At 39.1% G+C, this 25,393-nt stretch overlaps 1 protein-coding gene across 2 annotated transcripts in view; it reads left to right on the forward strand.

Annotated features, from left to right (window-relative positions):
• The window catches only part of FAM53B (family with sequence similarity 53 member B), a 156,072-nt gene that overhangs the window by 3,963 nt on the left and 126,716 nt on the right, over positions 1–25,393 (forward strand). The window contains exons 2-3 of one of the 2 annotated variants that reach the window (XM_032225275.1): positions 5,111–5,200; positions 7,113–7,168. The gene's annotated coding sequence lies outside the window, so the exon portion shown is untranslated. The remainder of the gene's footprint in view (positions 1–5,110; positions 5,201–7,112; positions 7,169–25,393) is intronic. The other variant, XM_032225274.1, reaches the window with a different exon arrangement.

Consider the following 25,393-nt stretch of genomic DNA (forward strand, 5'->3'; position numbering starts at 1 on the left):
ATGATACATTCCAAAATTTCAGGTATCACAATCACAAAGTTCAAGTTGGCTTGAAATTGTGAGAATGACAACTACAATTCCTGGATAATGATTCCTTTAGTTCAAACTCCTCTGTGGAGTTCTTGTGGCACAATGGAAAACCTAAAAATATAACAAAACCTGTGTTTAAAGATAGAGCTGTATAAATAAAGTTGATGTCATATAGGCAGAGAACCGAAGATAATTACAGACTCCCAATAAATTGAATCATCTGTAAGTTTCACTCTTGATTGATAAAATGCTATATGAAAGTTCAGGTGAGGCTTGAAAATTGATGGAGATATTTAATGGCTAGAACTCCTTGATAATTGGGATAAGGTAAAGGCAGTGCCAGATTTAGATGAAAAGAGGCCCTAGGCTATTCCACTTATGAGGCCCTTTCACCTACCATTTTTAAGTTTGTAAATTACATGAGAGACAATAAAATACATCATTACTGTGATATATATCAATATATATAGCTGGCCTCCCGATGGAGGGCGGCTCTGCTCTGTGGCAAAGGCAGCGAGGCCAGCCGCCTCCCCTGCTGTGCTCAGCTGCCTGACTTGGCCCCCTCGCCCTCACCTGCCTGGCCGCTGGTGGGCTCCGCGTCGACGGGGCGGCTACTGGGAGTGGCCGCGCCTCTCGCCCGACCGCCGGTGCCGGGAACGTGGGTGGGCTCCCCAACTGCCGCGGCGCTGGAACGATCTTAACTAATACATTTTTATGTTTGTTTATTAGTCATATGCGTAGAATTTCTCCTTATTTTCGGTTCAGTGTTTTAGTGTTCACTGTTTTTAGAATAGTGTAATTTTAATTTTGCTAACAATTTGAATGTAGGCCCCTCTTGATCTTGAGGCCCTAGGCTGAAGCCTAGTTAGCCTATAGGAAAATCCGGCCCTGGGTAAAGGTTTCCATATACAGTCATGTTGGGGTAGGAACGGGAGCTCCGTTGCATGGCGCTCAGGTCTTGAATCTGCGCTGTCAGCTTTCCTGTTGACAAGCTCCGCATCTTTAACCGCTGAACCATCGCACCCCCCCTCTAAATGGCATACTTTCATTTTAATTCTCAATATTGTACCGGAGGTGTGGTTAGGATGCTTTCATGTACCTCTCCTCCAACTATATGGCTTCCTAGTAATCCAATTTTTCAGGAATTGTTGATCGTATGGAAAAATCCTATTGTTGCATCTGTAGGGTAGGCGTAAAGGGTAGGGTAGAGCCAAGGTGGCGCAGTGGTTAAATGCAGCACTGCAGGCTACTTCAGCTGACTGCAGTTCTGCAGTTTGGCTGTTCAAATCTCACTGGCTCAAGGTTGACTCAGCCTTCCATCCTTCCGAGGTGGGTAAAATGAGGACCCGGATTGTTGTTGGGGGCAATATGCTGACTCTGTAAAACGCTTAGAGAAGCCTGAAAGCCCCATGAAGCGGTATAGAAGTCTAACTGCTATTGCTATTGCTAATCTCACCGGCTCAAGGTTGACTCAGCCTTCCATCCTTCCGAGGTGGGTAAAATGAGGACCCGGATTGTTTTTGGGGGCAATATGCTGACTCTGTAAACCGCTTAGAGAGGGCTGAAAGCCCTATGAAGCGGTATATAAGTCTAACTGCTATTGCTGCTATTGCTATTTACCATCCCCATTTTTCCCCACAATTAAGAGATGCTAGGAATTGTTTGGATGGATGGATGGATGGATGGACGGACAGATAAGGTTGCAAAAAGAAAAATTAATTTTAAAAAAAACATATTTAGTTTTATAGTTTTATCATACATCTTCTTTATCTGGATATAAGTTTAAGTCGGTTATTTAAAAAAACTTCTCATAAAATATTTCTTCTCAGTTAACCTAAGATAATGAAGATGTATAGTGTTTTTTATATTTAATAAAATCACAATCTATTGTATAAGTACATTGATAGAAGTGTTGGCTTTAGATTTAGCCCAGATGTTAATGCTTTCTTACTGAATTCTCAAAAAAACATAACGAATGTAACCCACGCTAGAAAGTGGTTTCCATGTGTCATAAAGTAAGACTGACTTGCAAGAATTAGACTTCTAAAACTTCTCAGTTTTAGGAGCAGACTTAGGTTCTTGCTTAATCACATGCCCTGATCACTTAGATTTGCCTTGAAAAAATGATTTTGATAGTTTTTGATATTTTGGGAGTGGGCAGGAGAGAGGAAGTATATCTTGATCCAGTTTAACAAATTGTGTGCAGCTGTTCTATTTTTAGTATACTCTGGGAATAGTAAGTATATACATAAAGGAAGAACAATAAAATGTAATTGGAGTTCCCTTCATATTTATATGGCTCTAACACATATATATATATTTTCTGAGAGTTGCACAGTAATGTATTTTGGTGATCTGCTAATGGCACAGGAAGAGAAGGTTAAAAAATGATCAGGTTTTTGGGGGGTGGTTGTTAATAGGTAATATTAAATTGTGGAATTCATCCTTCTAGTGAAGGGCTGCTAAAAATCACACAGTATATCAGCCTATTTTAGTGGTTTGATTTGTGGGCCCAGCAGCTGAAGGCAGACTTTCCACCTCTCTGTAGGAGTTCAAGGTGATGCGTACTGAAAAGATATTTATTTTGTCCTTGGGAAAAAAATGAGTTGAATGGCTGGAGAGATAGTAATCGGGCCAAATTGTCCAGGGAGAGCTTGATGGAGATTAGTATTTGCCCCCCCCCCTCCCTTGTTTCCAATCCAGTCTTAACATACTATATGTAAATGCTATCTTAATATAGATGAATGATTATTTAAGTTTTAAGATTTCTCTGCCTTCTTTTTACGAAAGAATGTGATATATATTTGTTCTCCCTCCAGTAGCTTTTTACTCATTATGCCTTCAGCAAGCTGTTCCATTGAATAAAAAAAATTAAGTGTTCAAACATCAAAGACCTTTGTGGCTTCTTGAAGATTAACAAATCAATTTCAGTGTAGGCTTTCAAGGAATACTCCATTTCATCTGGGCCACATAAGCTCATGCTGTTGTACATATGTTATCCTTTAAGGACCCTCAAGACCTTGATTTAAATTTGGTACAACGGGCTAGCATGATTATGCCTTTGGCTGTTGTTTAGTTCAGTGAAACTGCCCAAGATAAATTAAGCTGCCACTCTTCTATTTATCAAGAATACATGCAAGGAGCAACTTTTCAGTTCACTTAGTAGAAGGGGTGTTAGTAAATTTTGGCTTTCTTATGCATGAATGGAAAAAAACTGGAAGCAGCCTACCCACATCAAGTTTTAATGATTTTTAAAAGCTGTAGATGTTTACTAATAATCATTTGTTCTAAAAATGTATTGATGTCAGTTTTGGAGCCTACTGTAACTTGCAAGAAGTCTTATGAGCCGAGGTGGTGCAGTGGTTAAATGCAGCACTGCAGGCTACTTCAGCTGACTGCAGTTCTGCAGTTCGGCTGTTCAAATCTCACCGGCTCAAGGTTGACTCAGCCTTCCATCCTTCCGAGGTGGGTAAAATGAGGACCCGGATTGTTGGGGGCGATATGCTGACTCTGTAAACTGCTTAGAGAGGGCCGAAAGCCCTATGAAGCGGTATATAAGTCTAACTGCTATTGCTATTGGTGACTAGCTCATTGTTGTAAACAAAATGACAACTGTAAGGTGAAGAAAGGAGGAGAATCAATATCTGGAAGGCAAAAGCAACTTAGTGTTGTTGTGATGTTCAGTGCTCCTACAAAGCAGAAAAAAAATGTTAATTTAGCCTATTTTTTTCTTCCGTTTCTGAAACTGAAGGACGTAACAGAATTATGTTTACTGGAGCAAGAACCAGGGAGGAGTACCACAGACATTATACTAACCAAGTGAAATCACTGCTGGCACTTCAAAAATATTTGATTGGGAAATGTTCTGGATATACTATCAGACTCAAAGCCATCCTAGTTTTGAAGTTAACTCTGTTAATATGGCTTGAAAATATGAATACTCTTAGCATATCAGAGAAAAATAGGCTCTGTCTTAGAGGTTGACCTCATCTGTAGTATTAAATCACTTTTCTAAGAGGTTTGAAGTTGGTTTATCAGACTGCATAAAGCAAGCCAGTTGTGGTTTGTTAAAATGACTTGGTACAGTGTGATCAGATGAAGTTCTTCCAATAGCAGATTTGGGATATTAATGAAAAACTGATAATCATGCATTAGTTAATAAATTGTTTCTTTATTGCTACGGGAGGATCATTTTCTGTATTGAGTATAAATGACATAGGTCAACACCGAGGGATGATAAAATGTTGATAATGTAAATGCCCAGAAGCTTCCTGGTAACCAATATGGCTTATGAAATAGAGATGTTATATAGGTATAATGAGCCCCTCCCTTCACTGTTCATGCCCTATTATTCTAGACCAGATTAGCTTTAAAGTAGTTTTGATTGATAGCCCCGTGTAGACCCTATTGCAATAACTCACTGGCAAACTGTCTATGGCATAATTGAGAGTAAGAATAGGCTTCTTGGTCTAGGAATGAGTACAATTAGCGCACTATTTGAATTTGTACAAATCCATTCTTGGTGATGTCATGAAGCTTCTGAAGCAGGTGTCACCTGCTTCCGAAGTAGGAACTAAGAGTTCAGAAAGACACCCCACCCCCCGTTGGACATTAGCCCTGGATGGGCAGGGGCAGTGGTGGGTTGCTTATCCCGTTCCAACCGGTTCGGTTGGAACGGGGCCGGAGGCGTCCTCGTGCACGTGCGCAGTTCACGCATGCGTTGTAGCGCCTGCACGATGCTCCAGCTGCTCGCAGAGAATCGCGCAGGCGCTGTATGTGCCATGTGCCTGCGTGGAAGCGCAGAAGCCTTCAAAGACCGGTAAGGAGTGCGGGCTGGCGGGTGGGCCCTTTGCCGTTCTCGGAAGTTACTTACTTCCGGGTTCGCCGACCAACCGGTTCCCGGGGACTGCCGCGAACCGGTTGAAACCCACCCCTGGGTGGGAGAGATGCTAGTCCATTTAGCCCCAAAGATGGAACATGTCAGAATATTCAAATATTACTTAGCTTTATTTACAGATACAGTTAACATTTTTAATGTTAAATTCATAGTTTCTACTTTATTTCAAACTTTTCCTAACAGGTAAGAGAAGACCATGATGGCAGTCATAATTGCTTCCTGACAATACAAAGAGTCACACAGAAAGATCATGGGAGGATCTGCATTTTAAAGGTACAAAACATTGTGTAGCATGGCTCATTCTGCGTGTCTTAATCTTATCTCAGCTATTTGAAAGATGGATATTGAAAAGTTCAGACATTATTGGGGTGTTTATAATGAAATGTAAGAAATAGTGTGGAAATAATGCCTTGTATTCCCAGATAAAATTACTACCAATACAGGAATGAACACATATTGAATTGAAATCTACTTGACTAATATTGCTGTTCACATTTCCTTGGAAATAAATTCCACTTAACTCAATGGATTACATTATGGAACATAGTATAACTCCATGCATATTTATAATTATTTCTTAGATTTTAATGATTAATCCAGTCTGCCAGTTTGTAAAACACTTCAGAGGTTTTTCTTCCTGAGAACTTCATTAAATCTAACCATTTTAATTGCTCTTAGTGACATTGCATTTCTTAAGTTTCTCTCTTTTAATATTGCATTTATACACCACCTTTCTATTTAAGTGTACAGTAAAGTTGAATTACCCTCATGTCATTCTCAGAAAGTGTTCTATTGCCTTTGAAGCATTATTAGATCAAAGCTCGGTTCCTGAATCTGGGTGGTCCTTCTGAAACACCTTTTACATTTTTAAAAAAAGCATCTGAAATATCAATGACAGGATGAACTTTGAGAATGGAATAACTTGAAGCAATAAACCAAAATTAGTTTCTTCAATGCAAGCTCGTTTTGAAATGCATACGGGAGTTGAATAGCTAACTCCCCTTGTGTTTCCATAAACGTTAACGAGAGCTTCCCAAATATACAAATTATGATGTTAGAAAGTGCAAGATTACAACGAATGAACAAAGTTCAATACTCATGTGGGTGAGTATGCTTATAAAGCTTTCACAGAGGAGGAAAAAGGTTTGAATTTATGCAGCTACAAAGGAAAGCCGGTTGATATCAGTACTACTTCTGCAAGTTGATATCTGCCTTCTTCTTGATGGCAAGGCCTATCTCTGTTCCCCTTCAGTTGTTCTTTGGGGCAGAGGGATATCTGTTAACAAGATCTTGAGTAGATTCTGTCAGCTTTCTTTTCTCTGTTGGGGTAGGTAAAGTTTCGGTTTTGCTAAGCTTGGACTTCCTTCCTCCCTTGTTATGCAGTCATGATTTTCTTACATTCCTTTTCCTCATTCACTGCCTCAACCCACCAAACTATCCTTTTGCATAATCTCTTCCCTTCCTTGTGCTTTTATGCCACTTTAGTCATTTCACAATAGGTAGGTTACTGAATGTAGGACAACATAGTATACCGTACATTACAGTTTTAATGATTAGTCAATTTCAGTAAAGCTATACTCTAGTATACCATTCAGAGGTAACAATACCGCGATCCCCCCAATTATTTCAATGACAATAAAATACAACAATTTAGTCATTTCACAATAGGTAGGTTACTGAATGTAGTATACCGTACATTACAGTTTTAATGATTAGTCAATTTCAGTAAAGCTATACTCTAGTATACCATTCAGAGGTAACAATACCGCGATCCCCCCAATTATTTCAATGACAATAAAATGCAACAATTTTAACATCATAAAACTATAGCATTGAACAACAAAAATGGATTACATACTAGTGGTGTTCATTTAGCAACAACTGGGGCTGGCAAATTGGTCATTAAGTGAAGTCACTAAGTAACACCATGACTTATCATCTTATTTCAGCTCTCCTTTGTTTTACAGACCTGTAAAGGTCATAAGTACGAGGATTGGTGGCAAAGTTACTTTTGAGTGATTTCATTTTGTTTTTTTAGAATTATGTTTACTTCCTAGAACTGCCACTGAGGAAGTGAGCAATCAACTGGAAACATCCATTAGCATAATGTCACAACTTCTGGGTTATTCTATAATATAATTATTTTCAAACTGTTTCAAGTAATTTTATACTTATCCTTTCTTAGGTCTGTTTTCCATTCATTTATTTGAGATATTAATCTATCTTCTGGTACTTTTTCATGTAAGTATATAAGTGTAAGATGTTCTGTTCCAGTAATCATTTTACCTTATTCTTTATTATTATTTCTTCCCTTTCTTGATGCTACAATTAATGATACATAGCATATTCAGAATCTCTTGTATTCTTGGCCAATTCTTTCAATCTTTTACTAAACAAATTATTTATACTTTTTAATTCATTCTATTAACCATGTGTACCTAAACATGATTTATGTTAACAAACTGATTTTTTCCTAAGTAGATGATCACAGAACCATCATAATTCATATTCTTTGTCATATTTTCCTGTCTCACTCCCATTCATTTATTCATGTTACCCAACAGAATCTCCCCACCCCCTTTGGATTACATGCATTTAGAATGTTGCACAATTTCTCCCGGAACACATCTCAGATTCTTTTATTATCACTATTGACTAGAGTCTATCATCAACCTATGGTTTCATAGTTTCATAAAACTGATAACATACTTTATTGTACTCATACATTCATCTACTCATACATCTGCTATTTTACCTCTTTCTTGCATAATTAAGCTTACACTTTTAGTTCATTGCTTGTATTCATCAACTCCATCCTATACAATCTGCTTATTTTCATTCATGTCCTCTGTATCATTCTCTTAATTTCATAGGTACAAATACATATTTGTTTTTCTTTCCCTCATGCTTTTTACGGTTCCACCACAAAACCGCGCTCGGCTAAACCGCGCCCGACTAAACCGCGTCGCTGATGTCATCAAAAGGGCGACAACAGCGCGGAGACAGAAGCACGCTGTAAACCCTAAACCTAAAATTAACCCCTAAACCTAACCCCCCTAAACCTAATCCTAAACCTAACCCTAAACCTAACCCTTAACCTAACCCTAAACCTAAGCCTTAACCTAACCCTAAACCTAATCCTAACCCTAACCCTTAACCTAACCCTAAAACTAACCCTAAACCTAACCCTTACCTTAAGTTGAATCGGCTTGCTTTCAAAGCGCTATTTAAAGCGCCCTTCTTTCTCCGCTCTGGCTGTTGTCGCCCTGTTGATGACGTCAGCGACGCGGTTTAATCGGGCGCGGCTTAGTCGAGCGCGGTTTTGGCGGGTCACGGCTTTTTACCATTTACTGTTCTGATTTGCAAAGTTTCAGTCTCTAACACGCCATTTAGGCCTTAGATATTGACCCCCTACTATCTGTGATGTTTTTGTTAAATCAAGCCTTTTTAGTAATATAGAACAGGAATAAAGTAGCTAGTTCTTCTGGCTGGAGAACTCTGGGAGTTGAAGTCCACAAGTCTTAAAGTTGCCAAGTTTGGCAAACACTGAAGTAGGATATCAGTTTTACTCACTCTTGTACCACACACTGCCCTGCTAACTATAAGGATAAAACTCATAAATTTTGGCTTATGTATGTCATACCAATGGAAGTTTTACTTGCAGCATTGTCATGGTATTCTATGCAAGCTAGAATTCGAAATTCAGGTACCACCTTGCAAGGCAACATAACATTGCTCACGGCTGTGATCCAGGTGGAACATCTATTACAAAATTAGTTCAGCTTTTTTACCTTAGTGTAGAAAGATTTATGTATATCTGGATTTTGAGAGGTCTATATAGTTGTACATAAAATAGGCAATTGCTACGGTCAACAATCACTCTTAGTTTTATATTTCTATTAGAAATAATCATATGAATTGCATTTAGATTTATGGAATAAACTGCAAAGCAAGACACCCAAATACTACCAGTTTTCCAAAAAAGAAAATAATTAGTGTTACAATTGATAAGCAAAGATATAACTGTAGCCGTTTATGTTAGGACTTTCACTTTAATCTTCAATTGCTTACTGGTTCCAGAAATAGAGCTGGTCAAGAAACAGAGCAAGGATACACATCCAAAATTGTAAGAACTTTCATGTTATCCTCTTTTCAGAGGGAAAATGTGTATTTTTTTAAAAACAGTGAGTCCTTTCTGCTTATGGAGAAGATATTGCCTAATTCACAATTCAAAAATGTCCAGTACTGGTTTTTTAATGGAAAATTTTAGTTTATTCAAAGAAGGTTAAGATAGAAAACGCTAAAATATTTTTAAAAAGGACAAAAGAAAAAACATAATAAAAAAATTAACAAGAAAAACTCTTTTCAAAAAGAAAACAACTAACACATATACACATAACATCCTCCCTAGTTGAATTCTGGTTAATATAATAGAGCAATGTTGGTTTTCCACCCCTTGCAAAACAGGCAAAAATAATTTTAAACTGTTAAATTTCTAAATCTATTTACAATTTTTGAATTTGAATTTAATAACATTTATATGCCGCCCAATCCCGTAGGACTCCGGGCGGCTTACAATACAGAAATAAAATCAAAAATAAAATACAGGGAAAAAGAAATAGCAATAGCAGTTAGACTTATATACCGCTTCATAGGGCTTTCAGCCCTCTCTAAGCGGTTTACAGAGTCAGCATATTGCCCCCACAGTCTGGGTCCTCATTTCACCCACCTTGGAAGGATGGAAGGCTGAGTCAACCTTGAGCCGGTGAGATTTGAACCGCTGAACTGCAGTCAGCTGAAGTGGCCTGCAGTACTGCACTCTAACCACTGCGCCAAAAGATAGATTTAAAAAACAACACACCATACACTCCGTTCTAAATGGGGCTGGACTGTATTTTAGGGTCAACAGTCCCAGGCCTGCCGGAACAGCCAGGTTTTAGTGGCTTTCCCGAAGGCCAAGAGAGTGGGAAGGGTCGGGATCTCCGCAGGTAGATCGTTCCACAGGGCCGAAGCAGCTACAGAGAAAGCCCTCCCCCGAGTAGTCGCCAGCTGGCATTGCCCGGTCGACGGTACCCGAAGGAGGCCCAGCCTGTGAGATCTAATGGGTCGTTGGGAGGTATGTGGCAGGAGGCGGTCCCGCAGATATCCAGGTCCCAAGCCATGTAGGGCTTTAAAGGTAATAACCAGCACCTTGAAGTGCGTTCGGAGACCGATCGGAAGCCAGTGCAGCTCGCGGAGGACAGGTGTAACATGGGTGTATCTAGGTACACCCGATATCGCTCGCACGACTGCATTCTGGACCAATTGTAGTCTCCGAACACTCTTCAGGGGCAGCCCCATGTAAAGCGCATTGCAGTAATCAAGCCTAGAGGTGACGAGAGCATGAGTGACCATTTGAAGTGCCTCCCGGTCCAGGTAGCCTGTTATAAACTTTATTAGTATTTAGTATTTTTTTTTTTAGTATTTTATTAGGATTTATAGGCCGCCCTTTTCCCTGAGGGGACTCAGGGCGGCTTACAATCATTAGGGAGGGGGTGCAATTCAAAACAAACAATATGTGAACAAAATAAATAAAGTAATAAAAACACAACTTGCATTCAACATTCAGCACTCGGGTGGGGCAAATTAGAGACTTATCCCCAGGCCTGTTGGGATAGCCAGGTCTTAAGGGCTGCGCGGAAGGCCTGGACGGTGGTGAGGGTGCGTATCTCGACGGGGAGATCGTTCCACAGGGTCGGAGCTGCAACAGAAAAGGCTTTCCTCCGTGTAGTCGCCAGTCGACATTGACTGGCGGATGGGATTCGGAGGAGGCCCAGTCTGTGCGATCTTATCGGTCGGAGGGAGGTAATCGGCAGAAGGCGGTCTCTCAAGTACTCAATTAATACTGGTAACAAAATTGTTAATAGGAAAACAATAATAATGAACATTATGTAAATGTATACAAGTAATAAAAATTGTGAACAGTAATGAGAGAAGGTTGAACTTCCAAAGCCATCTGTTAACAAATTGTTATTGTAATCAGCTTGTAGATGGGATGGGATGGGATGATTGGGGATTGAAGCCATAGTAAATTTTCTATGAGTCCAGTACTGTTTTATGGCTGTTTCATACCAATTTGCTGCTCTTATGAATTCCCATCATCCACAGCCATAACAAACTCCATTTATAATTGATTACTTATGCATAAAAATAATTGCCTTAGAACTTTTGCTACTAATTCATGGGTATGGATTCTGTCCTTCATTTTAAATACTATCATACACAGCTGTATGAGCTTTAAACTCACAATAACTTTTATCCTACTCAAGTGTAGGCAGAAAAAGAAAATTGAGAAACCAGCTCATTTGTTAAATGAAAATACACAACATTACAACAAATCATTGTTTCAAGTATATTCAGTTGCTGTACTTTCCAGCCTTATCTCTAGTATTACAGAATTATTTCTGTAAATGGATCTGTTATTACCATTTAATGAAATTTGTTGTGCCAATTTTTGTCCTTTCTTTGTGATAAGAAAATTGTTAGAAGAAAGTTGGATTTAGACAGAGATTGTTAAAGAAATAAAATAGCATTACTTATATTGAGACATGATCTTGATATTCTGTATACTGCCCACTAAGGTTTGAGGCTTCCTCCTTTTCCTCCTATCTATTCACACCAGACTTCTTCAGCTGTCTGTTCCTCTACTGATTCTTTCACAATTAAGGGTTTGCAAAGTCTGGAATCAACAGTTATTCTATTAAAGGGTCACTTGGTTGGGGGAATTCCTGGTCATTCTTTGCATCAGAGGTGGGTTCCTACCAGTTCGCACCTATTCGGTAGAACCGGTTCGTCAAATCTACCGAACCGGTTAGAAGAGGTTCCACCAGTGGACCCGGAAAGCAGGCCACACCTACAGAAGAGGTTCCAATTTTTTTTAAAACCCACCATTGCCACACACACACACACACACACACACACACACACACACACACACACTGACAGAGAGAGAGAGAGAGAGAGAAAGAAAGGAAGAAATAAATAAATAAATAAAAAAGAAAGAAAAAGAGTGAGAGATGAAAGAAAAAAAGAAAAAAGGGACAGAGAGACAAAAGAAAGGAGAGAGAGAGAGAGAGAGAGAGAGAGAGAGAGAGAAAGAGAAACATATGGCCGGCAAGCCACTCCCATTAGGTCACATGGCCGGCAAGCCACTCCCTCAAAGGAGGCCACACCCACAGAGTAGGTTCCAAAAATTTTCGAAACTGCTTTGCATCCACAACTAAGAAGAAGGGTTTTCTCAGCATCATTTGCTATTTACAGACTTTCCACAACTAATACAGAGAGCCATCTGGAGGTCTCATGGGTCTGTGCATGTCCAAAGTCCCTCATTCAGATTACTGTGCATGATTGTATACTTGTATGTATCCTGCTTGCACAATTTGTGCATTTTTTTATTTTTTTTAATAGGACAGATTGCAAATCAAATTGTACAAACCTGATCTTATATCTTTATATCAGAACAGCTGCAGTGCATGCAAATTGGGGTTGAATTATACATTTCAACGAGTCTCCATACAAACAGTGGTTGATGAAGCTTCTTCAAGATACATAATTAAGCACAATGTATTTCTGGAAATTAGCTTATACACTATTCGTGTGCTGTTGTTTGTTTAGATATTTTAAATTTAAAAAATGTGGCTGGTGCAGAAGTGTGGACACACAGTGGATTGAGTGCTACTTTTATTTCATAATAAAGTTATTAAAAAGTGATTTGACTCATTGGGCCTATTATATATTAGTTAGTGATGGGAAATAATTCCAAATAAATAGTCTGATCTTTCTAATCTCCCAGGTTTTTATTTGTTTTGGCCATTCTTTATACAACCACAAAGTATATATTTTGGAGGAAAAAAGTGTGAAGCTTTTTGAAAAAAATAACATTACAATAACATAATTTTTAAAAAAATATTAATTAGTATCAGTGGTATGATGATCTTTCTTATACGCAATTCATTTTTGGTATATTACAGTATATCTTTTTATTTTGTTTTCAAAATAAAGCCAAGGTGGCGCAGTGGTTAAATGCAGCACTGCAGGCTACTTCAGCTGACTGTTATCTGCAGTTCAGTGGTTCAAATCTCACCGGCTCAAGGTTGACTCAGCCTTCCATCCTTCCGAGGTGGGTGAAATGAGGAGCCGGATTGTTGGGGGCGATATGTTGACTCTGTAAACCGCTTAGAGAGGGCGGAAAGCCCTATGAAGCGGTATATAAGTCTAACTGCTATTGCTATTGCTATTTCATTAGGTTAAAGCATGTTGCACTGACAAATAATGTATTCATAGCAAACATGATACTGCAAAAGTTTTCAAAAATCTTGGAATTTGATTTTAAGGCATTGTTTTAAGAATGCTTCTGGGCAAAAAGACTACACTGATGTCAAAGAGTGGACAGGGAAAAAAAATAATTCCAAATCTTGAAATACCACTCTCTTCACCCTCTTATTTAACGTGGTTTTTTTTTAATAAATTTATTTTATTTTATCAATTTCATATATGCATTCACAATTATATGATCTCATAACTGTTATTAATAATATGTATTTATAACAATTTTTCCCTACTGTTAACAATATACTTGAAGATTGCTTTTTTAACATCCCATAGATCCATCTTATCTTACAACGGTCCTACTTCTTCTTCCCTCCCTCACTCTTTCCTTCCCTCGTTTCTTCTCTCCTACTCCCCTTCCTTCCCTCCCTCCTTCCCCTTCCCTCCTTCTCTCCTTCCCTCCTTCCTTCCCTCCTTTCTTTTCTCCTTCTCTCCTTCCTTTCCCCCTTCCTTTCCTCCTTCCTTCCCCCTTCCTTCTCTCCTACATTCCCTCCTTCCTTCCCTCCTTTCTTCTCTCCTTCTCTTCTTCCTTCCCTCCTTCCTTCCCTCCTTTCTTCTCTCCTTCTCTCCTTCCTTCCCTCCTTCCTTCCCTCCTTGCTTCCCTCCCTCCTTCCCTCCTTCCTACCCCCCTTAACGTGGTTTTATTTACATAAGTGCCACAAGTTTTTCCTTTTTGCTATTGTACGTGAACTAAATGTGGAAGGACAAATGTTATCTGTTGTATCCAATGCTTTATTAAAATGCCCCCGTAGTGAAAAGTACATTGAGTGCTCATGAGTGAAGAGGGTTTGTAAAAAATAGAAAAAAAGAAAGCTATCTCGGACGTAGAATATTTGATCTGAGGGTAAAAGAATTGTTCTTGGTTTCTGTAAGAAACACGGAAATAGCAGATGTGTCTGTGTGTGGGGGGAGCAGCAACTCACTGGGGAAAAAACCCCTATCAGTCACTTTGCAAAGAGATAAAGACACACGTCAGCAAAACAGCCAAGAAGATAAGCTACCTAAGTGATAAAAGTCACAGAGTTTGAAGTCAGGGAAGAATGGCAGAATAGCTACAAGTGTTTTGATAATATATTACTGCAGAAATGAGTAGGAGTGGCAATATCCCAAACTATGAAATGATTTAGAAATTCTCCCAGGCAGAAAAGCCCACAAGGCAACTGGTTTTTTTTTTTTAAAAAAAATACAGCTGTATGTATTGTCGGCCACGGGGGATATTTATGTGAAGGCCTGTTGTTAAAACGTTGGCAGGCCTTCACTAGGTGGGGCGGCTCCATTTTGTGGATGATAAATATGGTTCTTTGTTTTGAGAAGCAGGAAATAATGGAATGGAGAGAGAAAATATGCAGCCATGTCAAATAGCATAATGTGGAAAGAGTGCTTTAATCCTGCCAATGCGTCTTTTCTTTTTCCTGTAAGAGTTTCTCAACCTTAGCAACTTTTCAGATGTGTGGACTTCAACTCCCAGAATTCCTCATGCTCGTTTTGGGAATTCTGGGAGTTGCGTCTTAGAGTTGTTGAAGTTTAGTTTAATAAAATTTATATGCCGCCCAATCCCGAAGGACTCCGGGCGGCTTACATAAAAGACAATTTAAAAAGTACTAAAAAAGTTTAAAACGTAAAAGACAAAGCAAGTTAAAACACAACACTCACTCAACCGTAGTGGGGCTGGACCTCATTCAAGAGGTCAACAGCCCCAGGCCTGCTGGAAAAGCCAGGTCTTAATAGACTTTTTGAAGCCCGCGAGAGTGGGGAGGGTCCGGATCTCTGGGGGTAGATCGTTCCATAGGGCCGGAGCAGCTACAGAGAAGGCTCTCCCCCGAGGAGCTGCCAAACGACATTGTCTAGTTGACGGCACCCGGAGAAGATGAGAAACACTGCTATACGGTAACAGAGCAGGGGTGGGTTTCAGGCGGTTCGCGGCGGTCCCCGTGAACCGGTTGGTTGGCAAACCCGGAAGTAAGTAACTTCCAGGAACGCCGAAGGGTCCACCCGCCCGCCCGCGTTTCTTACCCGGTTTTGATGAGTTCTGCGCTTCCACGCATGCGCAGGACGCATACAGCGCCTGCACGATCCTCCACGAGCAGCTGGAGCATCGCACAGACGCTAATACGCATGCGTGCACTGCGCGCGTGCACGAGGATGCCGCCGGCCCCGTTCCAACCGAACCGGTTGGAACGGGGCGAGAAACCCACCCCTGTAACAGAGATAATCACAACCAAATTTGAATCACCAGGTTGGGTGATTTTGTACTTAGACAAGCTGATTGATCACCAAATTAAAAAGTCTGGATGGAAAGTTTTCTTCCATCGGTGTATGAAGCACATACATTGGCATTCAAGTCTGATCAGCCTTCTTAGAATTTGAATTACATTTGCATCACTTTGATGGGATGTCTTGGTTTCTTTTTATTTCTGCCCGTCTAATGTTGCAGTCAGGATTATATTTAATTACAGGCAATTGACAATTAGGAATCTGTCTCAGGAAAGATGATTGCACCGAGCATGACCATATGCTTTATCATCTGCATGATTCTCTAGAAATTTGAATTGGATTTGGTACAAATTGCTCTTATTATAAAATAAAATCTTGCAAACACTTTCTAGTAGATTGAACTTTTCTGTTAGCAATCTGATAAAATTATTCTGCCAGCTTCATTCATTTTAAAGAGTTGCAGCCACCTTAAATATTTAATTCTTAAATTAATTTTAACTATAAAGATGCATTCTCTATTGCTTCTATGAGTTTTGGTCATTAAAGAGCTTCCTATTTTTGACACATAAAACACCAAAAAGTGACTCATCCTCCAGAGAGATGAAAACTTGCCATGTCAGCGTCTCAATGTAGTATTCTTTTTTTTCTTAGCTAAAAGTCTGCAAGAAATTTAGAACACCATTTACAGATCAATATATAATAATGACTTTTTAAAAATGTAATTTTACCATATATATTAGGCTTATTCATTAGAGTTACATTTGCCTCTTCTTCCCAGCTTCTCCTCTCTCCTTTATTTTGTTTTTCTATAATGCTCTAAATAAATAGGCTGGGTTGAGAAAGAGGGACTTGGCCAAATTTATCTATGAATTACGCCTGGCCCTAGATTTGAGTTGTTTCTCCGTAATATCATTCCAGTTCTTAAAATCAGAATCCTAATTAACATATTAGTAGCATTAACAGTACTACGAACTCTTATGAATGAGAGGAAAAACTATAAATGCCGTTTCTTCCTTTTCATCATTTGCAGAATACATTATACAAATTAAAGGATTTAGATTATGGCGATATACAAGAGATATACACAGCCCTTTTAGCATTGGTTAAATGATGTCACAGAAACCTTCACTGCAGTTTGCATGGTTGAAGAGAGTGCCCTGCAGATGGTTTCTCTTGCACTCTTAAGAAAGTATGTGAAATGGAAAGGGAGCGTTCAAATCCTCCTACATATTCATACCTCAATTAGAAATGGCAGCTCTTGATTCCTTTGCAGCCAACGCACGTAGGGGCCATCTTCAGGGAACAGACCATAATGTATTTAATGAATCTGAGGAAAGTAAGACATTTTAAAGGCTGCGGGGCAGTATAGACTCACTGTTCAATCTGCTAAATTTGCACTAATTAGAACAACTGCAGCTGTTTAGCATCTCCTTCATTAGGAGAGGTTTGTATCTGATACATTGAAAGCCCTTTGGCGATACTGCCCATATTGTAAACAAAGAATGCAGTAGCAGTATTCATTTGTTGAAAAGTTGGGTAGAAATATAATTTTAACCGTTACCTTTTAGATAGTTTGCTCATTTCTGCGTTCAGAAGAAGTACAGTCTTTGCTGGACGAATGATTTGATAAATTCTCATCAAAATTCAAGTTGTTATAACTCCCTTATCTGGGATTCAGTCAAACTGAACACAATGTGGCTTTCTTCTAAATGGGCAAGTGTGGAAATTCATTGCAAATTCTACTGAGCATATTCAAAGAAATATGAAAAAAAAATTGTGAAGTTGTTTGTGATGTGTTTTCCACAAGTCAAGTCGAATAATATTTGGCATAGAATTTGAGATCTGCTCACATCTGCTTGTGCTTACACATTAGAGCCAAAATATGTCCTTGCTGGATCACTTCAGTTTGTGTAGTGCCTTGTCAATATTATTAAATAGGATTTTCTTGGATGGGACTTTTTGGGATGCTGAATTGCTACAATTTGTTATTGTCATTGAACTTGTACACACCTTTTGAAGTCTTTCTATTTCTACTTGGGCCGCATGTAGCCTAGTAAAAATATACAATCAGATCAGCTTAATAAAATATCTACTCAAATACTTCTAAACAACTCTGAATCTGTGGTTCTCCAAGAAGATGCCTTCCAAATGATTATGGTTCCCTGAATTCCCTTTGGCCATGCTGGTTGGAAATTCAGGCAGTTTTTGAGGGGCACCGGAGTTGGCAAATTTGTTTTAGTCAGATTGAGGAGTTATTTTAATAACCTCCCTTTAATCTATAGTCTTGTCAGATACTTTTTCTATGCCTGTTTAATCAGAATTCCAAGGATATTCTGTGATCTGTATAATGTGTGGGAACAGTTAAAGAACACAGAATATGACATGCTATTTATAACTTTTATTCTACCTTTCATCTCCTCTTTCAGGCACACTTTCTATCTGGTGCTATTCAGATACCTTGCTTAATGATGCTGATTAAAAAAAAACCCTTTTAAATCTACTGGAATAGTGGGAGGTCAGAATTCAATTGTGCCACTAGATGTGGGAATGCCTTTCTCTTATAACATAGACTTGAAGCAGCACAGAAATAGGCAGATTTAGGTATTTGCGTAACTGTTGAGTTTTAACAATGTGGAAAGAAAACATAAAAAAGGACATCCAGCCCAGCCCTATTCTAGAATTCCATGTAAGGCAGTATCTGAGGCTGTTAGAAATCCTAGAATATCTAATTCTGTATGCTCTCCATGACTCAGCAATAGAGCTTGCATAGTTAAGTTTTAAATGTGTTGTGATGGTGGATATTGTTATGTCAGCTGAAAATATGACTGCAAAATTTCTCTTGGAGAAGTGCCTCTATTTGTTGTCGTACAGAAGGATCATTTGCTTTCTATTTATTTTCAAGAGCCACAGCCTAAAGCAGCTTACCCCTCTTCCGCTGTCTCTGGTTGGTTTTAGATTAACATATTTCTTTCATCGTCTGACTAGACTTTGAAAGTTCATTTTTGGGTAACATTCAACGGAAATTTAGCATATTCTTAAGGAAGAGTTTGGCAATCCTTTTGCTTAAGGAACTGGATAACATTAGGAGGTTGCATGCAGTGTTCGTAGAACATTGGTGCTTGACGTGACCCGTCAAAACTGCGCTCGACTAAACCGCGCCCGATTAAACCGTGTCGCTGACGTCATCAACAGGGCGACAACAGCCAGCACGGAGAAAGAAGGGCGCTTTAAATAGCGCTTTGAAAGCAAGCCGATTCATAACTTAAGGTAAGGGTTAGGTTTAGGGTTAGCTTTAGGGTTAGGTTTAGGGTTAGGTTAAGGGTTAGGGTTAGGTTTAGGGTTAGGTTAAGGGTTAGGTTTAGGTTTAGGGTTAGGGTTAGGATTAGGTTTAGGGTTAGGTTTAGGGTTAGGGTTAGGGTTAGGGTTAGGGTTAGGTTTAGGGTTAGGTTTAGGGTTAGGATTAGGATTAGGATTAGGTTTAGGGTTAGGTTTAGGGTTAGGTTTAGGGTTAGGTTTAGGGTTAGGTTTAGGGTTAGGTTTAGGGTTAGGTTTAGGGGGGTTAATTTTAGGTTTAGGGTTTACAGCGTGCTTCTGTCTCCGCGCTGTTGTCGCCCTGTTGATGACATCAGCGACGCGGTTTAGTCGGGCGCGGTTTAGTCAAGCGCGGTGCTTGATGTTAGTCGAAACTATATTAGCTAGAAATGGAAGCAGAGCCTCCATAGATTGTAACATTAAATTTATTAATTAATTTTAAATATGTTTGGCCTACAATAGCAGAATCACAAAATTTCAGGATCAAGAATGTGCAAAAACAACAGTGGAGATTTTCTATGCAAAAATATATCTAACAGTATGTGATGGTTTTGCACTATTACAGCTGTGTCATCCTGGCAATTCCTGTCTCAAGTCTGGTTTGGAAATCTTTTTAGGGTGCCAAGGTTGATTTTTTTTCCTATAACCAACAAGCAAGCGTTTGCTTTTTTTTTACTTCCCTTTCTTTAACTGTCTCACATTCTTGGATGCCTGATAATATTTTTTCCCCAGAAGAATAAGAGAAGAGCCAAGGTGGCGTAGTGGTTAGAATGCAGTACTGCAGGCTACTTCAACCAACTGCTAGCTGCACTTCGGCAGTTCAAATCTCACCAGTTCAAGGTTGACTCAGCCTTCCATCCTTTCGAGGTGGATAAATGAGGACCCAGATTGTTGGGAGCAATATGTCGACTCTGTAGACTGCTTAGAGAGCGCTGTAAAAGCACTATGAAGCGGTATATAAGTCTAAGTGCTATTGCTATTGCTGTAAGTATCAAATGCGTGATTTTCCCCCTACTCTCTGCAATTCATATAACAACCTTATGCAGCTGATAGGTGAAGTAGCAATGACTTTGTTAAACCATGTTACAGTGGCTTATTATATTTTGTATTTATATCATAGGACATAAACATACATTGTTAGAAAACCCTGATAAATTGATGAATTTCTACCTGCCATAATCCATGTTCAGAATCCTTCTAAATCTTAATCCATTTGCTTGTGTGTTTTGAAGCAACTCTTGAGTAACATTTGTTTTGTCAGAATACCCACCCATGCATCACTTTAAAAAAATCACCATAGAAAAATAGACATCTGCTTACACAAAATGCATATTTTTGATACCTCCCAACGGCCGATAAGAACTCACAGGCTGGGCCTTCTCCGGGTGCCGTCGACCGGACAATGCCGGCTGGCGGCCCCTCGGGGGAGGGCCTTCTCTGTAGCTGCTCCGACCCTGTGGAACGATCTACCCGTAGAGATCCGGATCCTTCCCACTCTCTCGGCCTTCCGAAAAGCCACTAAAACCTGGCTATTCCGGCAGGCCTGGGGCTGTTGACCTCATGAATGAGATCCAGCCCAACTCAGATTGAGTGTATGGTGCGTTGTTTTTAAATTGTTTTTATTTTTCTATTTTTAAATTGTTTCTCTTGTTCTATTTTTAACCCCTTATTTTAATCTTGTTTCTGTAAGCCGCCCGGAGTCCTACGGGATTGGGCGGTATATAAATTTATTAAAAGTTAAAGTTAAAAGTTGATTAAATATGGATTCACTGAGAATTTCTATCAGAGGAATGAATGATAGAGTTCCACTCAATTTTCTTCATGAACTAACAGGCTTCTAGCCATGCTGGGGCCTACTTGATAACAACTGTGAACCATTTTCTTGTTTTTTCTTTCTTGTTTACCTCTTAAGGCTTGAACATTGGGTATTGTTATTGTTTGCATTCTGCCTGCCCCACATAAAGTCATGGAAAAAACAAAGGAAGAAATTAGGTATGTGGTGCATCTTTGCATGCCTTTAGATTCATGCACTCTCTGGCCATCCTAATTATATATGCCCTCAAGCAGGGGAGTACTGAACTGCTGAGATCATTCTATACATTAAAATTTCAAAAAAAAAATATTTTTTTCAAGAAAACATCAGTCTTTGGGAGTTGGGTGGCAGATAAATTTAATTAATAAATTAGATTAATGTTCATCTGCTTCAGTGGTGGGTTTCAAAAATTGTTCGAACCTACTCTGTGGGTGTGGCCTCCTTTGTGGGAGTGGCTTGCCACCCATGTGACCGGATGGGAGTGGCTTGCCGCCCATGTGACTGGATATGAAGATGCCGACGACACTTGTCAGAACCACCTTAAATTACCTCACCCACAGCACTGGCATGCATAAGAATATGATGTCAACTTGTTTTTTAAAAGGCATCTTTGGTTTGCGTTAAAACAACTTCAACACACGCAATGTTCCGATTGCACCACAAACGCAGTAGTCATCCTTACCTTTCACAGAGGCACTGAGTTTTATAAATATGAGCATGATAGTGTAGAATAATCATATCCAAGGACCAGTGGTGGGTTTCAAAAAATGTTTGGAACCTCTTCTGTAGGTGTGGGCTGCTTTCCGGGTCCACTGGTGGAACCTCTTCTAACCCGTTCGGTAGATTTGACGAACCGGTTCTACCGAAGAGGTGCAAACTGGTAGGAACCCACCTCTGATCTGCTTACAGAATGACATAAGGAAATTGTATCATTCAAAGATAGTAGTAAAACTCCAGCACAAGATTGTGGAGTATGCTCAATTAATGGAGAAGAAATTCACATAAATTATATTAAAAATAGTGTTCAAACTTACTTTTCCCACCCTCCAGCCAGATTCACACAGGGTATCACAACAATTCATTTTAAATACAATGTAGACAAAGTAACGGGACTCACAGTAACAAACAGGATTGAGGAGAGAAGACTGAACAGCTGTTCTCCACAAGTGGGTAAAAATATCTTATTACTGGCTAGTCAGTACTTGTCTTCTTAAAGAAGCCAAATACATAGATCAGCTTTAGTCAAACGGTTACTGTTGGACACTAACACCCATCATCCCTCGTCAGCAAGCCAACAACCATAATGCCTAGGATTATGGTAATGCAGACAGACATATCTGCAGAGCACTCTCTTTGACATTATGCTATTATGACTAATATTATAACTAATATTATAGTTTCGTTTGGAGAGTTGCAAGTGATGTCCTTCATGACATGCTAGAAGGAACTTCTTCTTCCAACTTAATGGTAGTTGTGAAATAATGAATTTAGTTTGAAGACATGCTGTTGAACAAGCAGTTATTTAAAGGGATTTGCTTCACAGTGAGATGATACTAGATGTTTGTCTTTAGTTGTCTCTACTTTGTTCACAAAGCTTTTTTTTTTTAAGGAAGCTTATCAGTTTATATTAATCAAACTATCTCAGTAATTGCCTCCAGACAAGCAGTAGCTTGCAGTGTTATAATGGTATCTATTTTATTTCAGACTGTAGAAAGGTAGTGCTGAATAATAAAAGTCACAATCCTGCATTGAGAACCACTTAACTATGGTTCCTTCAGCAAACTATCATTAAAGCAAGGTTTGGTGTAGCATAGTGAGTAAACTTAGCCACTGGTTGAGAAGGAACATGTTTTTAGAAACATTGGGACTCTTAAACAATGCCCACAAAGTACATTTTTCTTTATAAGACAGATAATTTTAGATTAATTAACAGAAATCATGGAAGAGGGAATTGACATTGTGGTTTAAGGGCATTAAGATGCCTGATTTTGTGCCTTTATTTTATTGGTTCAAATAAAATAGGTCCCATAATACATATGATCCCATGCTCTACTGCTTGTCTGCTGATCATTTGGTAATCACATTGTTTGTTTGAGTTAATTGCTTGATTTCCTATTCATCTAATTGTTAAATTTGTTTCTAATAAAATATGAATTAATACTGGATCACTCCCATTATAATCCAAGTGTGTGTTTATTATAAAGACGTGCTAAGCATTTCACTGAGTCTAGCGCTGCAAAATAGATTAGTATATTAGAAGATAAATAGCTGCTGTTATATTCTGACAATTATCTTAAATTCCACACATAACAGTAGAGATTTTAGTGATACAATGGCTCATTGTTTTGTTTTACATTATGAAGAAAACCCATGGCAACCTTTGTATTTAATAATTGTTGTAGAGAGCATGATAAACTGGTTCTTTCTATTTTATTTTGCTATTTGGGATTTTTTTCATGAGTATGGAAAAACAATTATTAGCTCAAAGTTTCCAATTTCCACATATTGAGTATTTATGGTTATTCTTGCCAGTGTTTGTGATTGTCATCTCAACAGTGCTATTACTATGCATGGAAAGAAACGATAATGTTTTTTAAACGTTGTATAGGAATAGGTTGAGAAGATGTAGTTAAAAGGAAGGAAAATAGATGGAATGCACGAAATTTTTTCAGAGGGGAGGATTTTGACTATGTTGGATTATGTAACTTGCTGTCAACTCAGATGAAACTATGTCCTAGGAACAATGTCTCCCACCCCTCAAAAAATGGATGTGGCAAATTTATCTATTTGTATCCTATTTGTATTTGTTTTTATTATTTTTACAAACAGCCAATAGCAATAGCAATAGCAGTTAGACTTATATACCGCTTCATAGGGCTTTCAGCCCTCTCTAAGCGGTTTACAGAGTCAGCATATTGCCCCCAACAACAATCCGGGTCCTCATTTTACCCACCTCGGAAGGATGGAAGGCTGAGTCAACCATGAGCCGGTGAGATTTGAACAGCCGAACTGCAGAACTGCAGTCAGCTGAAGTAGCCTGCAGTGCTGCATTTAACCACTGCGCCACCTCGGCCAAGGTGACGAACATATCCAACACATTTTATTTAATGTTTATATAAATATTTAATGTTTTTTTTGAAGGTACTAATTCCACGTAACATAAAATTGGATTTTTTTTGAAGTTAATTTACAGGATGTTAGTTTTTTATGCTGCTTTTTATTTGTATTTATATTTTGCTTAATCTTGAGTTTTTAAAACTGACCCAGAGTCACACATGAGATGGACAGTTACATAAATTGAATAAATAAAAAATATAGATGGAACCTATAATTTTAATCAATACATCAATAACATTTGATTGTTTTTTTCCTGAACTGTGGGAATTCAATCCCAGTTTTTATTGTCTTTTTCCTTGTATAACTCAGGAGTTATCTTGGAAAAAGAAAAGGATGAGGATGTTGATATATCATTTGTTTAGCTATTTGTTGCATAAGCCACAATTAGTTTGGATCTGCAATATATCCTGAACGTAAATATGATTTATAAACTGCAGTGTCTGGATTGCACCATGGCACAGAAGCCAAACTCAAATAAACCCCATGACTTAGTGGAACGACCAAGGAAAGACCAATAAAATAAAATGGCTGAAAAATTAGCTTACCAGGCTAGAAAAGAGAAGTGAATGGTACATCCCATTACATCATAATGCCTTAGTGACTTGGAGGCACTTGCCATTCCTTAAGCATTGGCGCTTACCCTACAGTCATAACATTTATCAATTAAAGCCAGAGAGGAAGTGAAAGGTAATGTATCTGAGAAGCTTTATGCTGAAGGAACGTTATGCTTAGGGAAAAGAGGAGAGTCTGTAATATAAGTTCTGCATACATCGGTCTAGAACAGGGTTGTCAAACACAAGATCCGCGGGCCGCAACTAGCCTGTAATGTGATTGGATCCGGCCCGTGGGGCCGTCCTGGAAAATTTAAGAGGCTGCCCTGCATTGCTTCAGCCCGCTCTCCCAATACAAAGAGGAAACATCGGGCCAGTGTGGCTTCGGCCCAGTCTACCCAATGCAAAGAGGGAACGTGCCAACAGTTTGGGGAATGGCGTCAAGCTGGCCATGTCCACCCAGTCAGCCACACCAACCCAGTTGGCCATGCCCACTCGGTCCCTTGAGATCAACCACAGCCCTGATGCAGCCCTTAATTCAATTGAGTTTGACACCCCTGGTCTAGAGTCTATGGAAGGAGATTCATGATTCCAAATTAATTAGAACTTTCTTTCTGAAGTTATGTATGCCTCCTGACCACATTCCACTCCTGTTGGATTGTAACAATGTGCATTAAGATGAGATGTCTGGAATATTTTAAGATACTCAAAATGTGGCTGCCTGACAATTCACAGGAATGATTCATTTTCGATAATTTATTCACTTGCAGTTTATTTTAGGTCCACTTCAAGGAGACATAAAATGTTTCTTTCTTCAGAAGGAAGGAAGTTTTGTCTATTTATTACCAATATTAAATAAATAGCAATCTGCCATCTATAAAAGCAAAAGAGGTGACGTATATATGTGCTTGTCTATATGAGTGACTGTATGGATATTGTAGATCGGGGGTGTCAAACTCATGTCATCATGGCGTCGTCATGTGATCTATTGGGACTTCCCCCCGTTCACTAAACCCAGTGGGGATGGGGCCAGCATGTGATGCAGCTGGCCCATGGGCCTCAAGTTTGACACCTCTGTTGTAGATTATCAAA

Source organism: Thamnophis elegans, chromosome 10 (genome assembly GCF_009769535.1).
Source record: "Thamnophis elegans isolate rThaEle1 chromosome 10, rThaEle1.pri, whole genome shotgun sequence".
NCBI classification, from domain to species: domain Eukaryota; kingdom Metazoa; phylum Chordata; class Lepidosauria; order Squamata; family Colubridae; genus Thamnophis; species Thamnophis elegans.